General features: G+C 45.8%; 1 protein-coding gene across 4 annotated transcripts in view; it reads left to right on the forward strand.

The window, feature by feature from the left end:
* The window catches only part of NCALD (neurocalcin delta), a 91262-nt gene that overhangs the window by 13218 nt on the left and 55879 nt on the right, over nucleotides 1-22165 (forward strand). Inside the window, exon 1 of one of the 4 annotated variants that reach the window (XM_077351764.1) lies at nucleotides 5814-6017. The exons of 1 other annotated variant lie outside the window; for it this stretch is intronic. The gene's annotated coding sequence lies outside the window, so the exon portion shown is untranslated. Of the gene's footprint in view, nucleotides 1-5813; nucleotides 6018-6763; nucleotides 6785-7128; nucleotides 7266-22165 lie in introns of those variants that run through there. 2 more of the 4 variants (XM_077351769.1, XM_077351768.1) reach the window with 2 other exon arrangements.

A 22165-nucleotide genomic window follows, 5' to 3' on the forward strand; every position in this document is an offset into this window, starting at 1 on the left:
TTTTGCTCAATTGCCATATCTGATCATCAGATTTGGCAGGTTTTACCAGAGGTGAGAGAGCCTCTTGTGGCGCAGAGTGGTAAGCGGCAGAAATGCTGTCTGAAGCTGTCTGTCCATGAGGTTGGGAGTTCAATCCCAGCAGCCGGCTCAAGGTCGACTCAGCCTTCCATCCTTCCGAGGTCGGTAAAATGAGTACCCAGCTTGCTGGGGGGTAGAACGGCAATGACTGGGGAAGGCACTGGCAAACCACCCCATACTGAGTCTGCCAAGAAAATGCTGGAGGGCGTCACCCCAAGGGTCAGACATGACTCAGTGCTTGCACGGGGGATACCTTTACAAGCTGCAACACATAAAGGTAAGCTTCCGACAGCTGCATTGGTTGCTGGTGGAGTGGACCCTGAGTATCGGAAGGACGGCCTCTCCCAATATGTCCCCCCAGAGGGTATTCCACTCTGCAAATGTCAATCTGCTGGTGATCCCTAGCTCCAAGGATGTGTGCCTGGTCTTCAAAAGGACCTGGCTCCAACCTGGTGGAATGAGTTGCCAGTTGAGATCCATGCCACTTCTATACCCCCTTTCTCTGTCACGACTCGCAACCTGCTTCCCTGCTGTCCTTGCCTGTGGCTGGTCTGCCCAAGAGGGCAGGGCTTGCTTCGAGAGTCAAGGGAGATGCTGGTCGGTCAGCAGGCAGGCCGGTGCAGACGGGAAGTTAGTGGGAGTGCCAATGAGAAGCTGGGGGGGGGGCAAGTGGCCTGTGCCATGTGCAATTCAGGCATGGAAGTCTGTGAGGGGTCATGGCTCATAACTCATGGCTCTGGCTACGGCACTTGGCTGCATTCATCCATGGGAGGGAAGGCACCATGTGGGGCTCCTGGAACTGCAGCGCCTGTACCATGCGCTACATGTGTCACTATAATAAAACATGACTGGTATGGTGTAGTGCAGGGGTAGTCAAACTGTGGCCCTCCAGATGCTGTCGAATGCTGGCAGGGGCTCATGGGAATTGTAGTCCATGGACATCTGGAGGGCCGCAGTTTGACTACCCCTGGTGTACTGATTAAGAACAACAGGTTCTAATCTGGACAACCAGGTTTGATTCCCCGCTCCTCCACATGAAGCCCACTGCTGGGACTGTCACAGTTCTCTCATAACTCCCTCAGGCCCGCCTTCCTCACAAGGTGCTTGTTGTAGGGAGGGGAAGGGGAGGAGATTGCAAGCTGCTTTGAGACTCTGTAAAGTGGAGAAAGTCAGTTTTAAGATACAGCTTTTCTTCTCCTGTTGTGAAGGTCAGCTTGAATGTGGTGTTTGACTGAGGTAAGCTTGACTGGTGATTGTGTTTGCCTGATTTGCTTATGTTTATCTCCTCCATCATGGAAAGCTCAGTGTGGTTTGCATGATGACTCTGGCCATCTGCGGTGAGTGACTGTGTTTAGGTGTCAGTCGTAACAACACCTGCATAACAGCTGTTGTGGCCATCCAAGATCATTTACTGGCCTTCAAGGGATCGAATTAATCATCTTTAAATTAATTATCTTAAAACTGCAGCCTATATCCACATTTTCATTGGAATTTCTTTCCACCTTTATGCCAGCCGTGCTACGTTTTGTGCCTGTCTGTGACATGGATATCAGTGGAATTGACTTTCCAGAAAATGTGTTCAAGGCTAAAATGTAAATGAATGGAGAACTGCTGAAAATCAGGTCTCTGAAAAACGTTTTCCTGGTAGAGCTAGACAGTCTGAACAGTAAGTACAAATTACTTGTCTCTCAGAATTGAATGGTTACGGTTCCCAGGGAGAGAAATCAGTGGCATGGCTAAAAGTGTGTGGTGGTGGTGGGGAGGAATTGGCTCCTTTGAGATTCCCCCCCCCCCCCGATAATAATGCTCCATTCATGGGATTAACTTCCACCTGAGTTTATTTAAACAATGATCCCTTCAGTAGCAGATACACAGAGAACGGAAAAAGTGCATTGTCTTGTACTTGTATTTCAAAGCCTCCATTACTTGAAATGACTTTTCAGCTATTTGATACAATGAAATTTGTTTTCCCGTTGAAGCTGTGCATTTTTATTGTGATGCTATAGATAGAAGCAATTGGCTGCATTCTGCTCACTTCTCTTATGTCTCATCTTGATTTCTTGATGGAGCAAATTCAATAATACTGTTTAAGGGGTGCACTTAGAAGGTAATATCCTGTTCAGGATTGTGGCAGGGGCTCCCTGAGGAGGAGAGGGGGGTGCCTGCAATTTTCAGGAAATGCTGCAAGACCAGGGCTTTGAATTGTGTGTGTGTGTACAGCAGTGTCAAATCACAGACAGTTTATGATAACCCCACATGGATTTTAAGGCAAGTAATTAAGCAGAAGTGGTTTTCCGTTGCCTTACTCTGCGGACCCTGCTAAACTTCTGAGATCTGATAAGATCCAGCTATTCTATACCCTTCCTCATTGCTTAATGGGGTATGAAATGCAAGAATCTTTTGAGGTGAAGGGGTGATCCAGAATTTTCTTTTGCGAGTTTAAATTGTGACGTTCTTCGTTATGATTTATTCCATGTTTTGAAGCCGTGGGCAAAGGTAGGAAATAAAGATTTAAATAAATAAAAGCTAAAGCATCTCTGAGGAGGACATCAGGAGATGTGGTGATTATGCTACAGAAGACAAAACAACAAAAATTATCCGTAGGTGTTGTTTTTTAAAGGCTTTCCTTGTTAAGTAATTTTCATATTTAGAAAAACTATTATTATGATTTATTATTTATTTATTACATTTATACTCTGCTTGCCTCCTTGGGGGACTCAAGGCAGATTACATAAAAGCATATAAAATCCCATAAAATCCCCAAACTTTAAAACCACCCACCTATAGATAGTAGAAAAATAACGAGAGTCATCCACCCCCTCTATAACATCCACAAAGTCACAGCCAGCTTATGTTACATTTTTTTTTAAATCCAGATAAAGTGTTTATGCCTTGCTTGTACCAATACAGTGTTTGTCTCTGCTTCCTCTTTCATTTGAGGATACAAACAAAAGTAGGTGAAGTGAAGTCTCTGTACACAAGCAGCCAACGAAGTTGTAGAACTGATAACACCTGCAAAAGTCTGGTGGTGGCCAGTTTGATGCATTTCAAGCACTTTCATTATCGCTAATTGTGAATGGTCTCTGTTATGGTTTGAATTCAGACTAAACTGGGACAACGTCCACCAAGGCAGGAAAGTTCCATTCCACAACAGAAAATTTAGTCTGGATCCAACCCCAATTTTAGATTTTAGATTTTATGTCACACTGTATTTCCTGCATTTCATGTTCCTTTGACCCTGATGTTTACACCTTAAAAAAACAACAACACTCCAGCAGTCAATCAAAAGCCTTGCTCCACAGAAGCCCTACCTGGCCCCACCCACTTGGCTGGTGCTAGAAAAGCTGTTGGTGGGGACTATGGGCACCTCTTTGGGGACCGCTGGATTAAGTAAAAGAAACAAGTACTTGGTAAATGGTAATTTTAACAACTGAGCCTGCACACCAGTTGACCCTTATTTATGCTTTGCTGGCTATTTTGATTCTGTGATAGAAATTGAAAGCAATCAATCAAACCTGATTTACTCTTCTATCAGGAAATTAAAAAAACACATTTATGTTATCTCTTGCTTTCTTCAGTGACTCAAAAAGGCACCTATATTGGCAGTTTGTTGATAGGCAAATAGGTTTAAATTGCTTAACTGGCTTAAGAAGGCATGTGCTGAATCACCCAAGATGGACTTGCACCTGAGACCCAAATCACCTGTGCAATGTACACAGTAGGAAGGCTAGAATGCCGTTAGCGATTACCCTTCCTGCAAGACCATCAATAGTTTTAGAAACCCAGTCCCTTTCTAGTTTTCAGTTGTGCATAGTAACACTGGATACCCCAACTGTCCTTAATTTTTTTCCAGAAAATACACCAATTCTCTCCTGCGTGTCAAATGTGACTATTTTCTTTTCTCGTAGTGGTATAAAAAACAAAAAAGAACTCTCCTGAACATCACATTAAAAAAAAATCAATAAAACTGCAACTTGATTACAGTGGTTTGCTACCAAGTCATAACAATAGGCAGTAGCACCATTAATTCAAACCAAAGGGTTTCACTTGGCTGGTTTGGGAGGCTTCTTAGTAAGGTATAAGTCAAATTGCTTACATGTGTTTGTCATGTCTGCTGTCCATGGCACCATTGGCCTGAAGTTGCTGACTGTTATGTTTTGTACTTTGGGAACAGGCACCCAAAGAAGTCATCTCACAAGTCTTGAATCAAGCACACCAGCTTGGTGTAATGGTTAGGAGTGCGGACTTCTAATCTGGCGAGCCGGTTTGATTCTGCACTCCCCCACATGCAGCCAGCTGGGTGACCTTGGGCTCGCCACGGCATGAGAAAGCTGTTCTGACTGAGCAGTGATCAGGGCTTCACCACCCTCACAGGGTGTCTGTTGTGCGGAGAGGAAAGGGACGGTGAACGTAAGCTGCTTTGAGACTCCTTCGGGTAGAGAAAAGCGGCATATAAGAACCAACTCTTCTTCTTCATTAGAGCTGTAAACTTACCTGCATGCTTCTTGTTTGGGAATATGTAAGCACGCGACTGACTTTATGCATATGATTACACACAGGTCTCTTTCACGTCAGTGTTTGGGTTTGTTTGGGAGAGGGAGGTTGAAGAAAAACACGCTTTGATGTCTCTCAGAGTCTTTACATTTGTGGGGGTGGCCCAGGAAAGAGACTACAAGTCATGAGGGATAGTTCAGTGAAAACATCTGCTCAGTAGGAGGGACAGCGAAAAAGGCAAAACCCACTCCATTTCCGCAGTTGTTATTTGCTGGCGCGTTCTCAACGCATTGGGATGCCAACCCCAATTTTGTGCCTGGCATTCTACATTTGTGGGTTTCTCTGGCACCATCCAGAAGCCCGTGCGTGGCTTGCATTTTACACCTCCGTCAGGAGAGAAGGCATTCCTGGCTCCTGCCTTGCCTCCCTTCCCTTTAAAATGAAAATCCAAGCATGCACAATAATTAGCCTCCCACCTCTCATATCTTGCTCTCATCCCCAGCAGGGAATCTAGCTGTAGAAGAGGAAGAAGAGTTGGTTCTTATATGCCGCTTCTAGAGTCTCACAGCAGCTTCAATCAACTTCCCTTTCCTCTCCCCTATGAAGAGAGGTGAGGCTGAGAGGTAGGCGGGCTGTGAGGGAGGTGAGGCTGAGAAAGCCCTGATGTTGCTGCTCTGTGGGAACAGCACCAACAGGGCTGTGGCCGGCGGAAGAGCACCCAGCTGGCTGCATGTGGGGGAGGAACAGGGAATCAGACCCAGCCCACCAGGGCCCATTCTGCACACATAGGATAATACACTTTCAACATGCTTTGGCAGCCGGATTTCCCTGTGCAGAATAGGAAAATCTACTTCTAAAGTGCATTGAAAGTGCATTATCTATTGTGTGCAGAAAGCTGTAAAAGAGGAGTCGCCAAGCTCAGGGGGCAGAGATCTATACAAGGTTATTAGTCATGACAAGTAAAGCGGGCCTCCTCTGCCTGGCCCTTGATGCGAGGCACCTGGAGCGGCGCGGGGAGGAAGAGACTTCTGCCCTGGTGGATGCCTGCCTGGCTGGAAGGGCGCCCGGTCGGGTCCCTTCCTGGCGGACGCGTGCCTTTGTTGGGGGTGGGCGCGTGCACGGCTCCGCAGAAGGAGTGGGCAGGCGGCAGGTGGGACGCCGCTCGATCCCGGGCCGGGACGGCTCCCCATCCGACGAGCGGCCGAGCGGGCGCGAGGGCGCGGTTGCCAGGCCAACCCGCGCTCTTCGGGGCTGCAGGGAGCCATGTGACAGCGACTTTGACGTCAGCCGGGAGGCCGGCCCTGCGCGCGCGTCTGCCGAGCCGGAGGCTGCGGGGAGAACCTGGCCGCGCTGCTGCTGCTGCTGCTTCTGCTGCTCTAGCCGCCGCTTCCTGCCGGGCTCGCCGGAGCATGGAGCATTAAAGCCGCGCGTCTGCTGCGAGTGAGGTACAGCGCCCGAGGGGGCGGCGGGCTTGCGGGGGTCCGCCCGCCCTGCCTCCCTGGCTCCCTGCCTCCTGCCCGGCACGCGTTGGGTTGGGTGCCGCCGCCGCCAGTGGCCCTCCCGGAGCGAGCGCCGGGGGCGTGAGCGGGGGGCGCGGCGAGGCCCCGGGTCGCACTCAGGTCCCGTTGGGGGGGGGGGCGGGCGGCTGGGCGCCGTCGGGTTGCGCTGGCGCCGGGCTCCCCCTGCCCTTGCACGGCCGCCGGGAAGCGAAGCGGGTCCTCCGTCTCAGGGGTCGCCCCGGCGAGTTTGCGACCCGGAGCCGCCGGCCCGAGCCAGCCTGCGGGAGGGCAGGGCGAAGAGGCACTTCGCGGAACTTCGCCCCGGAGGAAGCCAGCCAGCCCCCCCCCCCTCCCATCCCGGGCGGGCTGATAAGGAGCAGCGAGGGGAGCGGGGGGGGGGGGAGCCTGCGCTGGGGTCGCCGCTTCCTCCCCCACTCCCTGCCCGCCTTCAGGGGCGCTTCTCCGGCACATGGGCGGGGTGGGGGGTGGGGGGTGGGGGGCGGGGGGCGGGGGGCTGCGGCGGGAAGGGTCGGCCTGCGGACTCTGCCCGGGCAGCTGGGAGGTTCCCGACGTCGCGGCTTCCCGGTCTCTTTGCCCCGCTCCGCCCCTTTCCTCCGGCCTCTCTGTTCCGTTTCTTCTGATCCTGAGGAGGGAAAGAAAGTTTTTTTGCAGCAGCTAAAAAAAGATCTGTGGCCGGAGGAGTAGATTCCCAGGTGGGATGGGGAGAGGAGGCTGCCGGACGCCGCCGGGGAGGGAGAGAAAGGAGCCGGGGAAGAGAGACGTACCGAAAGTCCGTGGTTATCAGCCACTTAGATGCCCTGCGCTGCGCTTCCACGCACTGCCCCTGTTGCTCTTTTCCAGCTTCAGGACTGGGGGGAAATCCGCCTTCAGTGGTGCCTTTCAGAAATCAACTATGCAGTGGTCCCCGTATAGACATTGAGCCCGAAGTGCAGGGCTTTACTGCTGATTGTAACCCTCACACTCTTTCCATGGTGCTGCTGGCATTTCCCTGGATCTGGAGTGTGCGTTTCAAACACAGCAATTATTGTAAGACAAGCAATCTGGTTTTGTACCCTGACCACTCAGTCCTGTGCAGGTTTACTTGGAAGTAGGTGCCGTTGACTCTCAGGGAAGTGTGCATAGGATTCCAGCCTTGGCTTGGAAGAACTGTTGCCAGCAGCCTTCCTTTGTCTGGTAGGTGAGAAGGCACCTGATACTCGCTGGGGTGCAGTGGGAGGTAAAGCAGTCATGCATCTTAGACTAGCCTGCTTGTGCTTAGACTTGGGTGAAGTTATTCTGTGTGATGAGTTCATGTGAGCCCTTCTCTGGTTTGTTGCTACTGAGTAAACACTGTGGCCGTGCTGGCCGTCTTAGCTGCTTAGGTACAGTGCGTAGCAGTCTAACAGATTGCAGCAACTTTAAAAGACCGATACGGGTCTGTTGAAATTCTATTTGAAATCTCTCTTGGCTGCAAGAAAGCATTTGAAACAGCCCACTGTGCAGGCTTGATGACTGGACAGGGAACCCCATATGTCCCTGAACCCTAGAAAAGTATATATTGCATTCAAGAGAAGCATCTCTTTGGATAATGGTGGTGAAGTGCGGCATGTTCATACAGGGTTATAGCCTTTTAGTGTCTGGAAGCAACAGTGGTTGCAATTCAGAACCTGCTATTTAGTTTGGAATAGTCAGGTTTTCTGGCATCTGCAACCCATTATTCACTCTGGAGCAGTCCTATCATGAAGCAGTGGGTTGTCCGTTGCAACCCATATTGAGGTCATGGTGAGACACAGACCATAATTCTTAGATCTGAGGTCAGTTCTTGCACACTCGCCCAGCTGAACCTGGCCACATCTGAGGTTCAGGCATGGAGAAAAGGAGAGTTATTTAAATATGTATCTTTGTAGCTGGCCAATGTATGTTTTGAAGATGTGGAAAGTAAAGAATTTTCCCGATAAACCGGTATCCTTCACATCCCAGTCAAAATTCATTTTTAGGGTCCAGAAATCCTTCTCAGTCTGTGCTATAAAACCCTTAATGGCTATTGGGGAGGGGGGAGCCAAGGGCTTTCTACAAAATAATAGAATTAAGCTTTTTGTTCATGGGAATAGATTTCCAGAAAGAAGAGTCTATTTGGGTGCACATTACAGCAGTGAGTTCTTAGTCTGAGGAAGAGTGCTTGCACTCGAAAGCTCATGACTCGAATAAATCTTTGCTGGTCTTAAAAGTGCTCCTGGACTTTGATTTTGTTGGACATGGGAATGTGATGCAGCAAGACTTCATCTAACCTGTTGCATTTCTGCCTGCTTTGCAGGAAAGGAAGTGACGACCCTCCTTTTCATGTTATTGTTTGACGAGGCTTGCTTGCTTGCGCCATCTTTGGCTATCCTGTTAAGAGGAAATAAAAGTCCCATGGCAACTTTAAAGGCTACCAACATTTATTTCAATATGACCTTTTGTGAATCACAGCTTACTTCCGTAGATAGGAAGTGAGCTGTGACTCATAAAAGCCGAGTCTTAAGGAGCCCCTGGACTTTTGTTTTATTTGCTATAACAGACCAACATGACTAACCTTTTGCAATTATCCTACAGCTTCAAATGTGCAAGTGGTTATAGCACTGTTGCTCCCCCAGCCCTGTTTCTCTCCGTAGTCTCTCCATAATCTGCTTCTCACGAAGATCTACCTGGTTGTATAGCAAACCTCCATGCCAGTGTGCCTTCTGCTCTGAGTTGCTAACATGGAGACTTTGCATGGGATTGAATGGTCCACAAGGATGGCTGAATGCCTGCACTGAGCATCCACATGAAGGTTGCATTGCACAGAAGCATTTTTTGGTGGCAGCATTGTTCCTGCATATGAAGATCCCTTGGGAGCATGGAGGCAGGAAACCTTGGATCTGTATGGCCTCTGCTTGTGGCACATAAATGCATTTAAGAGATGCTACCTTGATATGAATGTTTTAGCCAGTTTCAGTGTGGCTGAGCCTGCCAGAATTTCTGGAGTTGAATTCCATGACAGTGAGCTCTATAACAACACGCATGTATATGTGCATAATTATTAAGCCTAGTGTTGGTTTAGCCGTATATGATGCACATTTGGTTTTATTTATTTTGCTTTTAAGACAGAAGTGACTTTTGGTGAAATGTAAGGTGTCATGCTTAAAAATGGTTTGAAAACCAATTGGCTAGCTACAGGTGGAGGTTGCAACCAGCCATATAATATAACAGCTTTCATTCACTTTTCTGAATCTTTTTGATGTAAGTCCCATTGAAATGGAGGTTGTGCAGCTGCAGTACTAGCTGGATACAACGCAGAGCTGTACATTTGTCATGGGAAGGCACTCAGTTCATTTTTGCAGTTCTTCCAGTACCAAGTGTGCTTAGAATTTCAACGTAGCTCAAGCTAATTACAGTGTTGGTGACTTCTCCTATTGCTCCCATATGAACTAAGCTCTTTCCATCCAATAGTGATCATGGCAGGACTGGGACAATCCTGGGCATGTGATTATCCCCATCACTCGCCTTGTAATGCTGATGGCTTGGAATCGGAAACATTCATTCTAGAGGAGTCTGGGTTTAGCTTGAAAACATTCAGTTCTGGCTCTCGGGACTCTAAAGAGTACAGCTTCCATAGAAGACTGTCAACAGACATCCATGCTAGCCAGGAGATACAAGTGCTGACCAGAACAGGAATTCTTTAGGTAGAAACATCAGAGCTGCCAGGGTCTCCTATACTGACAGTGTCATCCTACAAAGAGTGACGTCCATCTAAGTCAATTCGCTTCAATGGATGTTACCAGTGGTATAGCATTAGGACTGTACTGTTCACAGATTGTGAAAGAAAGGAACAAAAGACATTCTTAACTTTAATTGACAGCTTGTTGTGAATCTGGACTTGTCTCCTTTTGGACAAATGTTCAGGCTTCCAAATAAAATCAAGACCAGTGCCTAGAGGCTCTTTCTTGTTACTCGGAGAATCCAGTTGTGCCAACTGGCCAGCTCCCATGACCAACCCAACTGATTTGTAGAGCAACAAAACAAAATCAGAGTCCAGTGGCACCTTTAAGACCAACAAAGATTTATTCAAGGCGTGAGCTTTCGAGTGCAAGCACTCTTCCTCAGAATTTTTTTTAGATTTGTAGGGGTTAGATTGTCAGGCCCTCATGGATATCTCAAAGCCCTACTCCCAAATTAATGCCTCCAGTTTAAACAACAAAAGCCAGGCCTTTAAAAACAACAGTATTTAAATAGCTAGATGAAGATGGTGAATCCAGAAAAATGAAAATCTATGGTGAAATTGAAAGTGGGAACAGGTGGCAGGTAAAGAGAAAAACGGAGATCTCTCTTAGCGGAAAATCTTGTCAGAACTACTGGAGGAAGTTACATCTCTCTTAAGCTCACACGTTGTTGTCCACATTGTTGATTCCTGCAACTCTGATATAGGACATGGGCTACAGGACAACAACAACAAGAATAGTTGGTTCTTATATGATGCTTTTTCTCTACCAGGAGTCTCAAAGCGGTTTACAATCGCCTTCCCTTTCCCCTCCCCACAACAGACACCCTGTGGGGTGGGTGAGGCTGAGAGAGCCCTGATATCACTGTTCGGTCAGAACAGCTTTCTGTGCTGTGGTGAGCCCAAGGTCACCCAGCTGGCTGCATGTGGAGGAGGAATGGGGCATCAAACCCAGCATGCCAGATTAGAAGTCAGTGCCCCTAACCACTACACCAAGCTAGATCTTGTGTGGGTGGTTTTTGGGCAAGGAAAGAGACAGTTCCAGCCACTAGCCTTCTGCAGGGCACGAGAGCCCGCTTTTTCTTGAACTCAGCAGTGTGTGAAACTCCTCACTCCCCCTCCCCAAGTTTTCTGCACATTTGAGTGTTCTGATGAGTTTGCAGAACATGGCTCCATCAGAATTTTTTTTTTACAACACGGTTGACTACATAATCAAATACTCTATATACACAACTAGTACTAGCTGGACACAACCCAAAGGCTCAGCTGTAAGTTACAAAAGCCGCCCTCTTGGGGAATGGGCAGAGTGAAAATCAAATAAATAAACTTGGAGTGAATCTGAAAATCTTTTATTAATTTGCCCCACATAATGTGAGGGGAAGTGTGTGAATCCAAAGTTTCTCCTTTTCCTTCCAATAATGGCCAATTATAGTTTGGCTGCTACCTGAAGCAAGCCAAGAAAAGACTATCTTAACAGCCTTCTTGTAAATGCTTCAGCTTTCTATGGCCAGGGTTTGTTTGTTGTTTTCTTATGAGGGAGCATTCAGCTTTCTGGTTTTCCATTCACAGATCCAACTTTATTTATTTCCTCCAAGGAGCTCAAGGCAGCGTCCATACCTCTTGCCCAAAGCCATCTAGTGCACTTCCACGATAGATTGGGGATTTAAACCTGAGTTTCACAGGTCTTAGTGCAATATTTAACCAAATACATGCAAAGCTTTGAAAAATGTGAGTTTGGTTCTAAGTTTGAATATGTCATGGCAAATAATTTCTGAGAGATATTCAGCACCAAACAAGTAGCCCCCTTGTACTTTAAGACCAATATGACCCCCGTAAAAAAGAAGTCTAGGAATGTGGCAAGCTCGGAGGACAAAACTGTTTTTGCCAGAATGCAGATAATCTGAGATGTATATGTAGAGATAATTGGTTTATGTAAGATAAAAGACATTATTTCCCCCGGTTGATATACAGTTTCTTGGCATTATTCTCTCCTGGGGTTATATAGGGATTTGGCATGTGTAATTCCCATTAGTCTTAATGCGCGATGCACATGTCAGTGCTTTGCACGCAGTCTTGGATGGAACTGTCTGCCTCCAGGACAGCCTCCTCTTTTCACCCGGGGAGACGACTGGCTCTCAGCCATGGTTTAAAGAGAATCAGAATACTGTATCCAGTCATTTTACTGTAAACAAAATCTTGGCTAAAAAAACTAGCTTTAAAGCTCACTGGGGGACCTATCGATCAAATCGTTGCAACTGGTTGAATTTACAACCATACTCAGATTTTGCATATAGTTTTTATTTGGTAACTGCCATGCTTTACTTAATGCAAATGTGATTGTTGCCTGAGATAGAGGCCAGTGCATGAAATACACATCTACTCTTACGGAAAGCACAAGGATAGCCCTCCAGCCTAGCTCTTGCAGAGGGATCAGCTTGTTGGATGGATCAGAGGCATGGAAGGAGCTCATGTTATGAGGATGCATTGTAGGGCATGAAATTGGGGACACTGAATGCAGACAAGTAGTTGTGAGTGTCCTGCATTGGACTAGATGGCCCTGGAGGTCCCTTCCAACTCTAGATTTCTATGGATGCACCCATTTGGCCTGTTTTCTGTTATTATTTTTTTTTTTTTGCATGTTGCCATTGCGAGCATTTTCATTTTGCTGTTTTTCCTCCTTTTTCTGCTGGTGTTCCCAGTGTATTTATTTCTTTTACACCACTTACATTCTATGTGCTGCTGTTACCTGGATAGTTCAGGCTAGCTTGATCTCGTCTGATATCAGAAGCTAAGCAGGGTGAGCCCTGGCTAGTATTTGAAGGGGAGGTAACCCAGAGGTACCAGGGTTGTGACATAGGTCCAGACAATGACAGTCCATCTCTGAACATCTGTTGTCTTGAAAACCCTATGGAGTTGCTATAAGTCAGCAGTGACTTGATGGCAAAAAAAATTCTGTCATTTTTGTACAGTTAATATGGTTGCCAATACTGCGTTGTCAAATGCCAAGCCATTTCGGGGGTGGTGGCTGGCGGAGTTACAGAAGATGCGATATTATTTCAGAGGGAGGCTGTAGGCTGCCTCCCCTAGTCTCTCTGGTCTTTACTATAGAGACTAAGGAAATTTCCTGGAATGTCACTAGAAGGAGTCCATTTTTTTCTCCTGCTTCTCAGTTTCGCAGGGGCCGGGAAGGGAAATGAGGGAAAGGTAATGCCTTACCCTGGGTAGGTAAATGGGTAGGTACCCGCCACGAGCTGCAAGGGAGTGGCGGGCTATAAATCTAATAATAATAATAATAATAATAATAATAATAAATGGTAGACCTGGAAATTGGTGCAAAATACTATTGAAAATACTATTGAAAAAGGAGCCTCTTGTGGCGCAGAGTGGTAAGGCAGCCGTCTGAAAGCTTTGCCCATGAGGCTGGGAGTTCAATCCCAGCAGCCGGCTCAAGGTTGACTCAGCCTTCCATCCTTCCGAGGTCGGTAAAATGAGTACCCAGCTTGCTGGGGGGTAAACGGTAATGACTGGGGAAGGCACTGGCAAACTACCCCGCATTGAGTCTGCCATGAAAACGCTGGAGGGCGTCACCCCAAGGGTCAGACATGACTCGGTGCTTGCACAGGGGATACCTTTACCTTTACCTTTACCTTTACCTTTACCTTTACCTTTACCTTTACCTTTACCTTTACCTTTACCTTTACCTTTACCTTTACCTTTACCTTTACCTTTACCTTTACCTTTACCTTTACCTTTACAGAGCCTCTTGTGGCGCAGAGTGGTAAGGCAGCCATCTGAAAGCTTTGCCCATGAGGCTGGGAGTTCAATCCCAGCAGCCGGCTCAAGGTTGATTCAGCCTTCCATCCTTCCGAGGTCGGTAAAATGAGTACCCAGCTTGCTGGGGGGTAAACGGTAATGACTGGGGAAGGCACTGGCAAACCACCCCGTATTGAGTCTGCCATGAAAACGCTAGAGGGCGTCACCCCAAGGGTCAGACATGACTCGGTGCTTGCACAGGGGATACCTTTACCTTTACCTTTTACCTTTACCTTTACCTTTACCTACTATTGAAAATTGCATCTTGGGGTAAATTTGGCACAGAGATAAAGACTCATGGGTTGGAGTTGCACAAGGGAAAAGGAAAACTGAAATATGGATTTGAGGTCAAAGTAGATGGAGTGAGGCATGGGGTAGCATCCCTAGTGCATTACATTGTGTCATATGCCTGGCTGAAGGTTGGAACATGGCAACACTTGGGAAGGTCTCAATTGCTTCAGTTCAGGAGCTGTTCCTGCGTCAAGATTGTGGACAGGACTCTGTTCTTATGCATTAGATCAGGTCGTTTGTAACATGAATTTGAAACTCTTTCAAGTATCTTGTCATTAAACATACAAAAAGCCATTGCTTCTAAGACTGGGTAAATCTGTTTTTGGTTGCCGATCTTTCAAATAAGCAAAACCACAGGTATAAACTGGATGAGGAACTCTAACGGAGTCAGACAGGTAAGCCACATGTTTTGGGTGAGCTCTAGAAAGGCAGCTGTTTAATGCCTATGTCTAGTATTAGCAAGAAATAGTGTAAGCCAGGGGTAGTCAGCCTGTGGTCCTCCAGATGTTCATGGACTACAATTCCCATGAGCCCCTGCCAGCGTTCGCTGGCAGGGGCTCATGGGAATTGTAGTCCATGAACATCTGGAGGACCACAGGTTGACTACCCCTGATGTAAGCCACAAGTGGACCTCTACAGAACCTTTAGACCCGTCAAGACTTTACAAATCAATCCAGGTGTCATGCACATGGTATTGTTAATGCCGATTCACTCACTGCTCTATTGTCTTTTGTGAACCGTAAGTGCAGGAATCCAGATTCAGAATGTTTTTGGTATCTGTTTTCTCAAGTGACCATTTTGCAGGGGTCTGAACAAGCGCTGATTGCAGTTGCAACAGTGCAGTGAAGGGAAGCAAAAGTCTATTTGAGTTATGTTCTTACTGCAGTTTAAATTTATCTTCCTAAATAGCAGGGAGTAAAAGCTGAAGAAAGAAGAACGGTAATTTTGTAATTATTTTACACAGATCAAATCACTTCTGTAGCCAGATTTGCATTTCAGTCGGGAATAGGTTAGGGAAATATAATTAGAAACCAGAGTTCAAGACTTGCGGAATGCAGCATTTCCCAAAGGAACCCTTGTAAAGAAGTGTCTCTCATTCAAACATGAGCTGAAATCCTATTCTTGGATGAAAAAGAATGTGCTCCTCTGGAATTCCTTTTGGTTGCCTTTTTTTGCTTTCTCTTCATCCTTTTGGCAAACAGCAGTTCTTCATGAAAAGTATATATATATATTGTTTAATCATTGAAGTATGTCTTTTCGGTTGCTGTTTATGACTGGCTAGCTTTCTCCAGAATTTAAATTCTATTGGTACTCCTTTTTTTTTGTCTGCAAGGTGACGTTGGTCCGCATATTGAAGAGGGCTTCTTTCAGTGACTTCCAAGTTCTGGAATTCCCACACAGCCATGGCTGACCATCCAGAATTTCTTAGAGGCAGCTGGTTGGCCACTGTGGGAGCAGAATGCAGGACTAGATGGGTCTTTGGTTTGATCCAGCATGGCTGTCTTACATTCTCTGAAGCTGGTGAAGACAGATCTTTTCCAGAGGGTCTTTGAAGAGCTGGAAGTGATGATTTTAATGCCAACCTGTTTTTATTGTAGTTTTTAAATATATCTTGCAGCTTATTGGATCTTATTGGATAATTTATTCTGGTGAATTATTAGGTTTGAACTGTATGTTTTTTTATTGCTCTTTTTCTTGGTGTTCTCTTTTCTACACCTTGGCTGAATCTGCACGGAGCTTTCCCCCCTGCTTTTGATCCTGCTGAATTCAGATCGATTTGAACCCGAGTCTTTGTGCTCCCCCCCTACTTGAAACAGAAACCCATCTGCATGAGGCTGCGAGCCGACGGGTGGGCGGGGGGGAGACGAGACAAGCGGAGACCCCTCATTTCATCCTCAGAATTAAGAGAACTGCCTCCCATACTGATCTCTCAGCCTCTCCTACCTCATAGGGGCTGAATCTGCAAGTGGGCAGGCTAGCGAGCAAGTGAACGGGGGGCACGGGCGTTCGGGGGCTGGGGGCCAAGATGAGCGGAGACTAGACAGCAGCAGCCTTACACAGAATGAGCAAATCTCTGCTGAAAGAAGTGTAGATTCTGGAGCACAGTCACCTTAAAAAATATATATCTTGCAACCAGGAACTAAGAATTCTTTGAACTGGTGCCCAGCCAATTAGTGACAGACTGCCTTGTTAGACTGTTGGAGCCATGAGGCAGCAACAAGTTATTTCAGGGAAAGCTGACAGCTGCATGCTTACTCATCCCGATTTTTCAAATATCGAGGGTTATATCCACTCCAGGATATAGTGCGGGAAAGGTAGGGTCACTCCAGATCAATCATGCTTGTTGCAGATGAAAAATTTAAATCGCCCAAGATCAAAATGGAAATCACATTCAGTGTAGAAGGATAGGATTTAATTGGATTGGAATACAAGCTCCATGCAGATTCAGCCCTTGTCAAGCTCTACAGTATCCTACATGTGTGGTGACCAGAACTGTACACAGTATTCCAAGTGTGGTCTCACCACAGAGAAGTGCAGTACGATAGTGACAGTTTTAATGACAGTCAAAGGAGGCTGAAAGAACAGTGCAATAAAAGCTTTCTAATTAGCCCTCCAGAGGCACCATTAGTTAGAAGACCTGCCTGTTCTCTTTCATTGTAATCAACAAGGAATCCCATGCGGTGGACCTGTTCAGGTGACAGGCAGGATGCACAGTCCAAAGAAAATGGATGTAGCCCACCAGTTATGTATTGTTGTCTCCCGCACCCATTTGCTTAACAACCTATTACATTTTGCCCCTGTTCCTATTGTGAAACAAGAAATGCATCCAGCCCCTGGTTTACTACACTCCTGTAGGCTTGTGGATGGTTTTGATGATTGCAAAGTTTTGTAGGTCATATTTGGACCCCTTGGAAAACACTGCCTTGAGTGTGCATGCCACAGAACCACGAGCAGATAGATGTAAAAGCCTAAAGCGCAACTGGTGTGCCTAGATGGGCTGCTGTTTGTGTTTTTTGTAGGTGTGTTATTTTATTGGGATGTCTGCTGAAATCCCATGCGAAACATAAGGCTGACTACAAGCCACAGGAAAACTTCCCAAACCAGTAAACGTTCATAGCTTTTTACCAAGTTGTAAATTTAGAAATAGCTCAGTGGTATCTTGCTGGGAATGTTTAAAATAGCAATGTGAGCATTTGTTCCGGAGCTCGAGAAGCACTAGTGAACTCTTGAACATAATAGCTCTAGCAGGTGCTCCGGAAGAGTCAAGAATCTGCCTTTTCTTCTTGCTTGCTTGCTTGCTTTTTTTTTTTTAAGGAAAAGAAGACTGTGTACCACTTCATATTAGAGAAGCCTATAAAATAGTTTTATTGCTGGCCTTTGTGTTAATGAATAGGAAAAAATGGAGATGTTAATCTGGAACTGTAGCTGGATCCCCCCCCCCCCTTTTGCTTTTAGGATTCCTTTATCTCACAGCGGTAACCATGTGAAATAATGCCTCCAACTTTTTAGACATTCCAGAGATTTAAGCCGAGCCCTGGAAGCGTTGCCTTTCAAAAGATAGATTCTGTATGAACTTGAGTTGTATTAGAAGTTCAAGCAATGGGGGGGAAAGAGATACTGACTCATTCCTCATCTCCATTTTGCTTCTTTCAGAGCACTGTTCTTATATGCTCAGCCGTGGCGTGATGGCTGAGCTCTCGCTAACTCTGCCGTTTTCGTTAGCACAGGTCCAATTAGAGCAATTACATTTCAGCAGTGAGGCTAGGGTTGGTTTTCTGCAGAGGTTAGGCCCCATCGTAGCCGTTTATTTCTCTTACCAATTTACTCTCATTGACAGATTTTCTTTAGCCATTACGCATGGGCTTTTGTTTGCCGAGATCTTTACTATGGATCCAATTAGCTCCGTATTATCTGACCTGATTGGCAAAAGCTCGTCAAAGTTTCAGGCAAAGATCTTTGTGGCACCTTTTTCCTGAGATCCTTTACCTCAGTGGTTCCCAACCTGGGGGTCGGGATCTCTTTGGGGATCGAACGACCCTTTCACAGGGGTTGCGGCAGGGTGAGCAGCTTGGGGGGGGGGCTACCACTGTTGCCACTCCTCCTGCAGCCACCCACTCTTGGCTGCCAGCCACACCTGCAGTGCCTCCAGGGCAGTGCAGTCTCCCGCCAGGCACTCCAGGTGGCAGCGCAGCTCGGCGGGACAAGAGGCAGAACTGAACTGAGGAACCCTGGGGAAAAAAACAATTTATATACAATCATGAACAATGGATCTTCACACCATTGGTCAGTTTCGGTTTAATTTCTGTGAAAGAACCCTTGCATAATTTTTATGGTTGGGGGTCACCACAACATGAGGAACCGTATTAAAAGGTCGTGGCATTAGGAAGGTTGAGAACCACTGCTTTGCCTGGTGATTCCAAAGTTGAGTCTGCAACTTTCTTGTGTAAAAGAGGAAGGATAATTTTGGGAAGCAAATCCTAAGCAGGCCTACACTGAAGTAAGTCTCATCCCATCGTTTTCAATGGGGCTTACTCTCAGGAAAATGGACTATGGATCTGAAGAACACTTTCTTAGAATAAGCCTTGTTAAACAGATGTGAGTAGACCTCCTTAATACTGCTCTCTATATCCTACTAAAACCAGTGTACCTAACTTTGGGCTTGTGCCAAACAAACTGATTTTAGGCAGCCTGGTTTGAATGGGTCCATATTGGTCATTGGGATTAGATTTTCCAGGCATTCATAGTAAATTGTTCAGTTTTGCAGATTATTACTAGGAGCTGTTTTACTTAGCCAGGCATCTGATAAACCTATTTACATGATTGTCTGAGGAAGTCAGTCTGAGGAAGTCCATGGCATACAATGAAAACCAGACCAATTGAAAATTAGCTTCTACTCACAGGTTATGTCAGTTTAATTTGCTGTAAGGAGGAATGGAGACCATTAGTTGATAATGAGCAGATTCTCTGAAATTCCGCTAAATAGTACATCCTTTTATCATCTAGCCCAGCTGAAAAGATTGCTATTGTGAGAGATGTTGTTTTGCAGTAAATTGCAGCTAGGAAAAAATAGTGTTCTCTGACAGGTATAACCCCTATTGGAAACTTCCAAATGCCTCTGGATACTGAAAAGCTTTGTAAAATCCATACAATTTATGACCGTCTATCTGAACAAGAGGCTCATGACATCCCTGAAGCATGTTTTTGCACCTTGGTGGGACTGACCCATTTCCCATTCTTTTGTAAGATTTGTCTAAACACTTCCTTTCTTGTCTCAGAAAACAATGTCACCATCTTCTCTGTAAGCTTAATTTTATGATGATGCATGGTTCTACTGATGGCTTATGGCTAACTCTTATGATAGAGTTTTCCCGGATATATTGTTCCTTTTGTTGTAGTCGCTAGGATCTTAGAATAGGACTGAGGTCCAAACCTCTAGTGCAGGGGTAGTCAACCTGTGGTCCTCCAGATGTCCATGGACTACAATTCCCATGAGCCCCTGCCAGCAAATGCTGGCAGGGGCTCATGGGAATTGTAGTCCATGGACATCTGGAGGACCACAGGTTGACTACCCCTGCTCTAGTGTACAGCACTGGGTGTCTTGGGCCAGCTGACCGTTTCAGTCTAGACCTATCTCTCAAGGCTGGTTGGAAAACAGAATGAAGAAGGGAAGTCAATGCATACAGTTCTGAGATTGGAGAAAGGGCAGGGCAAAATTCACTCAACAGAGGGGAAAAGGAATTTCTTACAGAACAAAACTGCAATGTGGTTTGCGTTGTGCTTGCTTGCGGCAGTGCAGCCTGTGAGCCGGGTGGTGTAGTTCCGCAGTACTGACAACACGGTTAATAGTGTAATAAAATCTTGCAGCTCTGTACCTTTTTCAGTCCTTGCTGTGTGAGCAAACATTGTGAATATCTGATTGCCCTTTAGAAAGTGCATCTGATTGTTTTGCAGTTGATCAATACCATGAGGATCAATACGTAAATATCATGTTTGTGGGTTTTAAAAAAAACCCTTTAGCCTATAATTTCAAGTCAAAACAGCATTGGATAGGATGATTAACCATTAAAGAAAGAAATAGAAAGAGTGGGAAGAATACAGATCCCTATATTGGTGTAAACAGTATCATTAATGGATATATTTCAACAACATATTTATCATGTAAATGTGCTCTTCTTGCAGTCTGTTGCTTTCAAACCAAGCTCATACAAAATAGCTTTATTGATGTTGTATGAAGATGTGTTTGTTTGTTTTTCTGCTTAGCATCAAAAGGGATTTTTCAATAATAAGGTGTTCTTGCTTATAATTGAAGCATCACATTCTTGTCAAATGGTCCAAAGCCAACTATTTTTGGAGACTCTCCAAATACAGGAATGTTCCATACAGTCACGGTTTTAGTTTTGCCTGGCTTCTTGTGATGATGCAGTATAATTCTAGACAGAGCGCTATACCAGAGTTGCTTTAACACACTTTATACATGTCACACTGCTCTTCATTGTAATCTACTGCACCATATTAGTGGACCTTTTTCATGTCTTTCTGGTATCAGTGGTTCAGTCCAGAGGTGCAACATTGATGCCCAGATCGTGTGTTGTTCAGAGTGCTAATTAACTGGCAAAATATGGGCCTCCTTAGTCACATGCTAATCATGCCAAATAGCTGAGGGCTGACCTGGGGCAAAAAGACAGTTCAGCCCAATGGGTCCAACCACAGTGAAAGTATAGGATTCCACAAACCTGGGAGGAGCGTCTCAGATTTTTAGAAGATGTATATAATATATATATTTAAATTCCACCTCCATCAAGTTAACAGAAATACCTCCACAATTGCAAACATGGGAAAAAAGAAAAATGACTGACTTTGTGTAATATTTGGGGTTGCTGTAGCAATGTGACATCACTGTCTATTGCCACTTATCTATTTCAGCTTCGGGGGGGGGGGTATATAAATATAATAAATAAATAATGAAAGAGCCAGCCTGGTGTACTGCAGGATTTCTCAACCAGGGTTTCGTGAAACCCTGGAGTTTCTTGATGGCCCTGGACTGGTTTCCTGAATGGGTAGAAGTTAATTCATTTTTTATCCTCGCATGTTTGACTACCCCTGTTTTAGACATTTCAGTTTGCTGAGTGAGGCCTTTCTGTTGCAAAGGATTGGCTGTCCACAGTTCACTGTTTCATCACCTGTCTTATTTTGTTGGTGGGTAATTTTGTTCAAAATTTCATCCCCTTGCTAAATGTAGACACGTGAACAAACCAATGATGTTCTGTCACTGCACATGCGAGGATAATATTAGAAAGCAATTTGCTTCTTTTATCAGTATATCTGAGGCCAAGTAGTGGTACCTTGGCAGGGAAGAAGCTGCAGTTGCCATGTGGGGCTGCGGAAAGGCGTCACCCACAGGCTATGATCCTGCCTGTGTATTTATTTATTTGTTTATATTGTGTATGTCCCAAGATAAGTTTCTGTGCATGGGAGTTGTTTCCTTTACTTAAAATATTTTGCCTCATTTGGCAACTGCCAAAATGGGCAACACTGTCCTTGGTAGACCAGGAGTCTGATTCAGTATGAGTCTGCCTCATGTGCTCAATGCCTGTTTGTTTATGGTGATTCTGATCTGCCTTTCTCACTGAGATGCAAGTATATTGATGCAGACAGTAGGATGAGGTGTCCAGCTGAAGAGGGATGTTGACAAACTGGAGGAGGAGGGCAACAAAGATGGTGAGGGGTTTGGAGACCAAGACATATGAGGAAAGGTTGGGGGAGCTTGGTCTGTTTAGCCTAGAGAGGAGATGACTTGAGAGGGGATTTGATAACCATCTTCAAGTATTTAAAAGGGTGCCATATGGAGGATGGAGCAGAATTGTTCTCTCTTGCCCCAGAGGGACAGACCAAAATGAGTGGGATGAAATTAATTCAAAAGAAATTCCATCTAAACATCCGGAAGAAGTTCCTGACAGTTAGGGCGGTTTCTCAGTGGAACAGGCTTCCTCAGGAGGTGGTGGGTTCTCCATCTTTGGAAATTTTTAAACAGAGGCCGGATAGCCATCTGACGGAGAGGCTGATTCTGTGAAGGCAAAGTGGTGGCAGGTTACAATAGATGAGCGAATGGGATGTGAGTATCCTGCATGGTGCAGGGGGTTGGACTAGAGGACCCATGAGGTCCCTTCCAACCCTATTATTCTATGATTCTATGAGCAATGTAATAAGATGGAATAAGATTAGTATTCAGAAATGAGAACCAAGGAAAAATCTG

The sequence above is a fragment of the Paroedura picta genome, chromosome 9 (genome assembly GCF_049243985.1).
Source record: "Paroedura picta isolate Pp20150507F chromosome 9, Ppicta_v3.0, whole genome shotgun sequence".
In the NCBI taxonomy this organism is placed as follows: Eukaryota; Metazoa; Chordata; class Lepidosauria; order Squamata; family Gekkonidae; genus Paroedura; species Paroedura picta.